Source organism: Temnothorax curvispinosus, unplaced genomic scaffold, assembly GCF_003070985.1.
Source record: "Temnothorax curvispinosus isolate PA1 unplaced genomic scaffold, ASM307098v1 QBEX01013599.1, whole genome shotgun sequence".
Classification (NCBI taxonomy): domain Eukaryota; kingdom Metazoa; phylum Arthropoda; class Insecta; order Hymenoptera; family Formicidae; genus Temnothorax; species Temnothorax curvispinosus.
In genome coordinates, this window is record NW_020223379.1 from 289,986 (window position 1) to 299,320 (window position 9,335).

The window sequence follows — 9,335 nt, forward strand, 5'->3', positions numbered from 1 at the left end:
CCTCCTAAACATGAATAGATTCAGATATAATGTAACCGTATCATTTCATTAATCTTTTAATTCAATAAAATTTTCCGAAAAATTGCCATATTGCCCATATCAATTGAAAGTATCAACAATAACCGAAAGATTAAACCTACTACGCACAAATATAAGACGTTAAAAAATTTTGGGAAATTATGGGAAATACTCTTAGGCCTTAACAGATACTTATATATATATCTTATCATCATCAAGTAAGTAATAAATTAACTATATGTTAATAATTATATATGTTCACCAAAAAAGTGAAAAAATGTGGACAAATAATAATTGCCATTGTTATTCGTTGTCTGCATCTATCTCCGTCTCATAGAAAATATTGTATTTCCGCGAGATGTTATCCAACGGGCAGATATAATTACATATTGCAACTTTATAGCGCGTGGGCGGCGAGTAAAAAAAATGACGTCACGTATCTCTACGCCCGCATCCCGCGCCTTTAGCCTTAGTCGAGAATTCTCGTTTTCTCAACTAGGAAGAGACACGCGACGTGAGACTTGGTTATTTTATCGTTCTCACATGCAATTGCATCTCCGTGACTGCGCTCACGTTTAATAAACTTTCCAGGCAAAAACTTCCGGAAAGCTGATTTACGCGAAGGGGATAAACTGCGAACGATGAAACACGAGACGAGGACGGGGCTTCCGTCAGTCTGTTTTTCGAGGGTTTCGCCGGCTGCGACCCTCGGGGAGAGAGTTCGAGAGAGTTAGCCGATCCACGCGTCACGACGGGGCGCCCGCGCCCTTAGGGGATGTTTCTTTCGGTCCTGAACGCTGTTTGCGTAATTAACCGATTAAATCGCCGTGGTCCCTTTACGACGGATGATAGAAGCATCGGAATTACCGAGAATTGAGTGCCGGCGACGAACCGACGATTCACCCCGTCTGCAAATTTCATCACGCTCCGATACCCGCGCGTCGGATGTAATGGGACAAATTTTACGCGCGTGCGGCTCGAGGTGTGCGAAATTATTCAAATCCCGATGCGTTGCACGCACAAATTTGCGCTCCTTATAGACAAGATCTTTGCACCGCGATAATGAAACACGAATAATGTCAAATTCGATGCAAGAATATCACAAATGTCATATTTAGCGTTTGTAACAAGTTTGCAAATTATAAAATCATAAAAGTATTCGTTTACTACCACATTTTAGCAAAGTGATAAATATATCTATATATTAAATAATTTTGCAATGTAGAATTATTTTAATTTTTATTATTATATATCTTAATTGTCTTAATATATAAAATATTAATCTTATTCTTTAATAGTTGAAAATACAAGACTCGCGCAGTTTTTAATTTATCTGTATCAATTTTACAGAAAAGATGGATCATTATATTCCCCAAATTTAATCACCATCTGGAAAATAAAATTTGTAAGATTACGGGAAACGTGGAAGTATCGCGTTATCCGCACTCATGAAAGTTATTTTTAAATGTCAAAAATGTAAAAACCTCGTTCAAAAATTCCCTCATTAACGCAGCCGATGCATCGTGTGATAACACGCGAAACCCGTTTCGTTCGCGGCACACGTGCACTAACTGCGCTACGCCTATTATCGTTTCTATATGCTTCTTAGAATAAGTTTAGCATCGGCTTTATGTTGCCGGCCTGTACAATGTTAGGAGAACACTGGAGTATTTACAGTACACACAGTGTTCCAAAAATATCCATGTTGTTTAATTGTGGATAAAAAAGGTAGATAATAGTTTCAACATTGATAATTTTATCCTTGCAAGTGACTAGAAATTATATTAAAAATGTAAGAACGGATCTATATATTAAAGTTTTCAATAGATTACACTTTAATGACATTTTAAGTAACAAGATATTTAGTTTAAATATTTTTGATCAAACGTAATCTTCAAGCCAATCACTCTGAAATAATATTTTATTCCAAATAATCATTCAAATATATTTTTTACGGCATATAAGCGCGCTTTAGAGAATCTATGCAGAATCTTTTGTCCGGTATCTGGGACAAGTGTTGCCGGGGGTGAGAAAGAGCTGACGATGTATTCCGACCGACGGTTTTGTCGGCGAGCATACGGCGGATCTTGTGAAGCGAAAGCCACAGTTCCGGGCAGATTCATCGATTCAACATATTTCTTTCGTGGAATGGACACGACCTATTTATTTCTAAGGAATCCGTTAATTATACCGTTGAGATCTTCAGTGATCATTTTTAATTCATAAGTCTAGCAGTCTCTCTTTTAATATTATTTATAAAAAAACGTTTCACGAACTGTTCCCAAAACGACGAAGAGACATTCACTCGCAATCACAACCGGAGCGGACGATAATCGTACGAATTCGAGCCGGTATTTTGTCTGGAACATCAGATTGCGCGTTCCCTGTGCGCACCGAGCATTTGCGTGGCCAACCTTATTTCCGCCGGACGATAAAGAATACCGAGACCGAGTCTCGTTGAATCCAGAGCCGTAGATCTTAATGTAACATATACACGGACATAGACTCCCCCTTGAAACAGCGTTTCCTGTGCCTCTGAGAGCGGAAGTTTTCGTAAACGTATCGTCAGAGAACTCGCTCCTTCTGTCTAGCGAATTATCAGCCGATTTACCTAAGACTAACAAGCACCTGATCGTTTCCGTCAGTTGAAAGGCACTTAGACGCATTAAACTCTGTCTGCAACTTTTTAGATATTGCAATTAGAATAATCGTAGATCTGTGTTCGTGTGTGTCAAGATGTTGATATTAATTTAAATGTTAATCTTTAAAGAAATATAATTTAGGTTAATTTTTCTTAAGTATTACTAATACCTGATAAATAAACGAATTAAAACATGGTAGATTTCAAGTGGTTCTTCAATTATAATCCATTTTCATTATCGGATTAAACGCGTCTGAAAGCACATTGGCGAGAAGCCAATTACAGAAGTTCGTCCACTAGCGCGGGCTCTTGAGAAAGTTTACGACGAAAGTGGACAGATTTCAAAAACACATCGCGAAAACATATATTTCACAAGTAAATATTTATTCGATGCATGATTACGTTTGCAATATATAGAACAATTGAAATAACGATAAAAACAATAAAACGTTGGCGGAATTTTAAGTCCATTAAGTATAGCATTACAAAATAAGTTTCAGTTTTATCCTAAAACTCCAAAACTCCATGGACAATAGTTAGTACAAAGTAATACATTTTCAAATGTGCAAGAAACTGAATTAATAGATTACTAATTAAATAAATCAACGAAACCTCAGTAATTGCCCTTTTTCTACGAAAGTAATAAAACCACTATATATGTATAATTGTAGTTCGCCCAGAAACATTTTTTTTCGATTAAGTTCCCCGCTCGCTTCTCTTGCGGAACGGCAAATGAAACGCGGCTACGCACCCGGTTTCCGTTTTGAAGTGAACGCGCGAAGCGATGCACCACGATGCAGGCACGAACGGGGATGAACGCATCGCGGCCAGCAAAAGGAATGCAAGAGGCCAGGAAACTAAAATACAGCGGGCTAACATTAGACGGGCGCTAGGCATCCGTGATATTTTATTTTTATGATTATGTTGCACCCGGTCTCCCTTAACTTGCCGAAAAGCCGGGCGTAAAAAAAAGCAATGTTTTAAGAATGAGACACGTCGAAATATTGTTAGCCCTGGTAAAGAAACAGACCACGGAGAAGGGAATTCGCGCTGTTCTGAAAGAATAAGTCTTCCGAGTGGGCCAAAAATATTTCATAGAAATTACAAATAAGAAGTAATTAATTTAGCTATATATACATACCTAATTAACACGCGCAAATAAACATAACTCACGCAGCGAATCTATCCTGGAAATAGTAGGGTATTAAAATATAATGAAACGTAATTACCTATGTACATTTGACTATGTTAATACATAATATTGTTTATAAAGCGTAACGATCATTGTACATTAACGGATTTAACGGATTTTCGAGCGAGTTACCAAGACTTTCCCACTGCTAGGCGAATAAAATAAATAAACCGAGTGAATAAAAAATGCAGACCAAGGACGTCGAATCCTCGGACAGTGACGATCTATAAGCGTCGTTGTTCCAAGAGACCACCGCGGGAAGAATCGGTCCGAAGGCGGCCTTCGTGATGCTTCAGTGGAGCGAATGAGCATTAGGCAATCGAATCCGCCCGTAAATTGCGTCGCGGAGTGAGGAACGATCTTGCGTCAATGTCGATCGACGGAAGAAGAATCATCCAATTTTGTAACGGACGATTAATAGCCGATCGATGACGACGCCGACGCCGATGCCAAACAGTCGATGGCGCCGACACGCTCTCCGTGCGATCGGATCGCGAGAGAACGTTCTTCGTTCTTCGGTGTCGTATCGTCTATGTCTATAAGCAGATAACCGGAACGCTGCGGAGGTTCCGCATGAATCTCCGCAATAGCAAAGCATTCTACGCGTGTCACAGTGGAGGTCGACGAGAAGTTGGCTCAGACTCAATGACAAAGATTTTTTAATAAGATTGATAATATGCAAATAAACCTGCACGAGAATGCAATAATAAAAATCAATTATCACTGAAATAATGATTGCCACTACTATAACAATAATTATCAATTTGTTTAACTGTTTAAGAGTTGAGCAGCAAATGTTTATAAAACTATTTGTATAAAATATCTCTTACAAAAGACAATAGAAAACACAATTTTAGTTCTTTTTGTGGTAAAGTAGATATGTGGAACGCGTTTTATATATTACTCGGCCTCAACGAGAGCTGATATTAATAATGCACAATAATAAATCATCAATCAGATTGTTCGATTTTTGATCGCTTAGAAGAAGACATGGATATGTCGCATGGCTCATTCGCGTAATCTTGTCAAGTGATTTATGTTCTAATCATTTGTTCCGGAAAAATAGTGACCGATCTTGTGGTGTTAAGAAATACTCATTAATCTTCTATCAAGACGCGATCCAATCGTGACGAACGTCTTGCAAGACCGATATACCATGCATCTAGCTGGAATTTTGATTTATTTTCAGATATCTGCTCTGAATAAACGAGAAAGTATACGTGATAGACGTAAGACGGCGGAAGACGCAATTTATGTTGATCAATGAAAAACCTGTAAATAAAGTAATGACTGCAAATCCTTGAGCCTTTACTAAAGGAAAAGGAAGGACAACTGGTCCTGACATTTAGCGGCAAATTTTTCTCAATTTTGCTCATACTGCTATCACACTCAATCGCATTATCAGCAGCTACTTAACAATAATTATGTGTTCAATATTTCCACTGGCCTTTCACTCCCCCCCTCCCAACATGTCTAGTAACTGTTAGCACGTCATTTACTTCAAAGGATTTATTTTTTCAGTTTTTCTATCCAATATCGTTGCCCGTTTCACTATAATGCGAAATTTTGTGTAAAATAAAATTGTTTATTTGTAACATATAATATCTCCGAGAATATCTCTTTCCCCATAACATAGATATATATATTTCAAATAAATGGATATTATTCTGGATATTAACATTTCTTTTCTATAGTTCAAGATGTCAAAATGTTTATGATGGAACAATAGTGTTGAAAACATAGTGCTAATAGATTGAAATAAAAATTTTCAACATTTTGTTAACAATTTACTTTTGAACGTAGAATTTCGATTTTTTAAGTAAAAATCATGAATTATCGGTTTGCATGATGCTAGATATATGTAAACTGCAGCGGTTCGACAATGACAGATAAATCTACGCGTCATGGCAACATTATCGCCTTCGCCGATTTAGCATGACGAGATGAAGCGCCATTACGTTATTGGTCGTGGCCACACGCGGAGATAACCCATTCCCAGCTTTAATCCATCACCTTCGGATGCCTCGAGACGAACTTTAATTCTACGGTGTTACGTTTAACCGGCTATTCGACCGGCTTTTACGGTTTTCTCGGACGGTTCCGCGTTTCGGTACTCCGCGCGGTATTCCGCATGAATAAAAAAAGATGAAAAAAGAGATTAAAAAAAGATGAGACGTATATAGTCTTGCGTTCATCTACTCTGATTCGTGCGATTCGGTTCTCAGGTGATATCCAGGAAACGCACGGTATTGCCGAGCGCGGCACGCCATATCGAATCCGCGGAAAATCAGTCGACGAACATTACAGCCCGCGACCGCACAAAGGTCGCGGAGAGTTAATTGAATTTCGTGCGATACAAGCACGAGAACTCTCTCCCAGAGAAGCTCTAAACGACTCAAAGAGAGTCGCTGCAATGTTTTAGGGGAAAAAATATAGTATTCTATTAATATTTAAAAAAAAAAATAATTTAAAGGATGTAGAATCTGCCGTGTGGTACCGCGTGGAGGAACAAAATATAAGCATAAGGAGCGCGCGCGGCTCTTATCAATCGATTTCTTCCCCGCAACAATTTGCGAAGTAACGCGGATACTTCTGCGCGATGTTTTTGCAATATCCACGGATAATAAGCTTTCTTATTAGGGCGCCATGCACGAGATCTTGCACGTGTATAACCGGCACGTACATTCCACGCCCCATTCTCTTAACGGTTCCGCGATCTCGACGATGACTATCGGTTCGAACGGAGCAAGGAACTTCCGGTCACCGTGAGAATCCGCGGCATCGATAGTCGTTTTCGTTATCGTTTCACCTCTTCGTGGGTATTCACTTTTCCTTATTGCCTCAAATCCGTCGCTTATCTCGCGATTGATTCTTAAAGGCTTTGAAAACGCGGTTACAAAAACATCCGCATGCGGTGGATAACCACTTTTAACGGCGAATGTCGTCCCGCGGAATTAACTGCATTGGCGGTCGGCTGATTGGCAGTTGCATTATTTACTTATACTTTCCAATCATGTTATATTGTGATTATCAACTTGGCAGTCTAACGCGCGAATGTTTATACAATGCCGGTCACTAGTTTGCTAATATACACGATATTTTTATTCAATCTTTTATTTTTCGAGATTTTTAATTTAATATATTTTTACTATTAATTTTGTATTACTTTATAAACGGAACTCAAGCTGAGTTCAATTAAAGAGAAATTAAAAAATGATTAATATAAATAAAAATAAACAACTTTCATTATATTATATTCATAGCGTGGAGAAAATTCGATCGTGTTAATAATAATGCATTTCACGGATATTTCTCGTTCTGCATGCTAAATGGATGATTATGCGGAAAGAAGATATCGGAGTTACGGAAATGTGCATGCATATATGCGTTTCCTGTTTCCTCACTACAATCGTACTAAATTATGATGTCTGAAACGAGAAATCGTGTGAATATTTGCTTGGAACCGTTTATCCCGCGCACGGTAGAATATTATTGATCACATTTCAGTATCCTAACGAAAGAATGGCGATCTACAGTTACCTCTTGTATTCGAGATTGCCGAGTGACTACCGCTTCCTCGATTCCGGCATCGCGATGGGCACACATCGATCATAAATTTTCTAAAGATATCACAACAAAACGTTCACGCGCGTTACGATCGGCAATTAAAAAATATTGGCCATTTATCACGCGCCCGTTGGCATCGATGGGGACGCTATGGGTATCCATCATGGTTAGATCGCGCGCGTAAAAGCCGCGGAGAAAGGACCATCTTGCGTTCGTGCATCCATCGATTTTCCCTCCTCTCGAATAAAGCGCCGATCCGCGTGAAAGACAGGACGAAACGCTCCGATGGCAGCCTTGAAGCCGAACGCGGAAGACAATGAGGCACGGTCTTCGATGCAGTAACATCCGGCTACGTTTTGCGACGCGTTATTGTTCACTCTCTGGCCAAAGGGCAGATAAAGGTGAGTTACGTGAATGACGGAGAATAACGTTGATTTCGCTTTAACCCTCGTTAGAGGCGACGTTTCCGGGACTCGTGTCCATCTTTGTGACGACCATGGCAACGCGTAGGAAATTAAGAAAATGGCAAGTTATCGATCGCGAACGCGAAATGTCACGCCGGGGAATTTCACGCGTCTCTCTTTCTTTTCGCAATGGGTAATTGGCTGCTTTTCCACTTGAACGCCTACACATCTCTATGTGATATATTTCCTATAACTATACCGGAAAGTCTCATACAGATACAGATATAAACACGAGGGTTTAAGATGTATAAATAAATTTTTACATTTTATATCTTATAAAACTGATCTCGGAAAAGACACATTATAATACATAATAATCTTAAGACCGTTTATAATACGATTCTGCGAAATTAATTAAAAACAGATTAAAAACATACAAAACTTGCTTTGAGGCTTTGGTCCAGACGTTGGGGATGAGAGCGTAGACGTTCAGGAAATTACGCAGAATTACTTATTGATTAGCTCTCCGTGATAGAGCGATGTTGGAACGTTCGGCATCCAGTTTGCGAAGAAAAACACGGCAACGAAGAAATTCCGTTTCAATGCCTCGTAACGCATCTAATTATACACGGAATGACTTGGTAACAAGAAAGCTTGAAAACAAACGTTTTCGATAAGATCGCTGGCGACGTACCAAAAAACAAACGATGTTTATCGGTGTTTTTTTCGTCAAGTTGATAAACTACCACACAGGTTTCCTTATCTGAAATCAATATCTCGACAGGTGCCAAACACAAGATATTATTACGTCTTGTTTTCTCTATTAGTTGAATCTTTTCTTTTTCTTTAGGATATTTAAAAACTACTCACTTTTCGATTTATTAAAAAACTTAAAATAAGTATAGTTGATAAAATCTCTCATAGATTTTATTATTAAATGTCATTCAAAATTAACGGAGCTTATCTTGATAAACTTGGGAGTTCAAAAGATCTAATTAAAGATATTGATGTTAAGGATAAAAAGTTTTTAAATATGATGTATCCCCCAAACTTTCATTGAGCACAAGTTGAGCACGAGAAAGTGATTTTCTTGAAAATCAATGCAAATCTTAGAACACGCATCCCGTAAACATTTCGTTAGTATTATCTACCATGAATAATTGATTTCGCAAATTGAATCGGCGGTAATTTTACGAACGTAGGAAAGTGTACCGTTAGAGCCGATTAGGAGAAACGGGTCGATTGAACGTATAAAATCGCGCGCGTTCGGTCGGCCGAGACAAGAAAAATACGATCGGCGGAGCGAAGGGGGCGGAGAAAGAAGAAGTCGCGGGACCCAAGTAGAATTCAGCCGATGCAATTAGTATCGGCGCGAGAAAGGCGCGTGTAAGAAACACGGAGCCCCTCGCGTCACGAATCACCGCGTTAATAAATCGCCGGGCGATGAAAAAAATGAATGAAACGGAAAGAAACGGCAAAGCGGCCGGCGGCCGCGATTGGATTATTAATTTTT